A 387-nucleotide genomic window follows, 5' to 3' on the forward strand; every position below is an offset into this window, starting at 1 on the left:
ATTTTGTGACTTCTCATGATCATCAACCTACTGAAAACATAAAATAACAAAGGAAAATAGATAAAATATAACATTGGGTTGCCTCCCAACAAGCGCTTCTTTAATGTCAATAGCTTGACAGTGGGCTCTCATGGAGCCTCAGAGATGCTCAGAGAAATGTTGGAACCTCCCAACACCAAACTTAGAGTTTGAATGTGGGGGTTCAACACCAAACTTAGAAGTTGGTTGAGGCCTCCCAACACCAAACTTAGAGTTTGACTGTGGGGGCTCTGTTTGGCTCTGTTTTGAGAGAAGCTCGTCATGCTTCCTCTCCATGGTGACAGAGGGATATCCTTGAGCCTTAAACACAAAGGATTCTTCATTCACTTGAATGATCAATTCTCCTCT

This window comes from Arachis duranensis, chromosome 4 (assembly GCF_000817695.3).
Source record: "Arachis duranensis cultivar V14167 chromosome 4, aradu.V14167.gnm2.J7QH, whole genome shotgun sequence".
NCBI lineage: Eukaryota > Viridiplantae > Streptophyta > Magnoliopsida > Fabales > Fabaceae > Arachis > Arachis duranensis.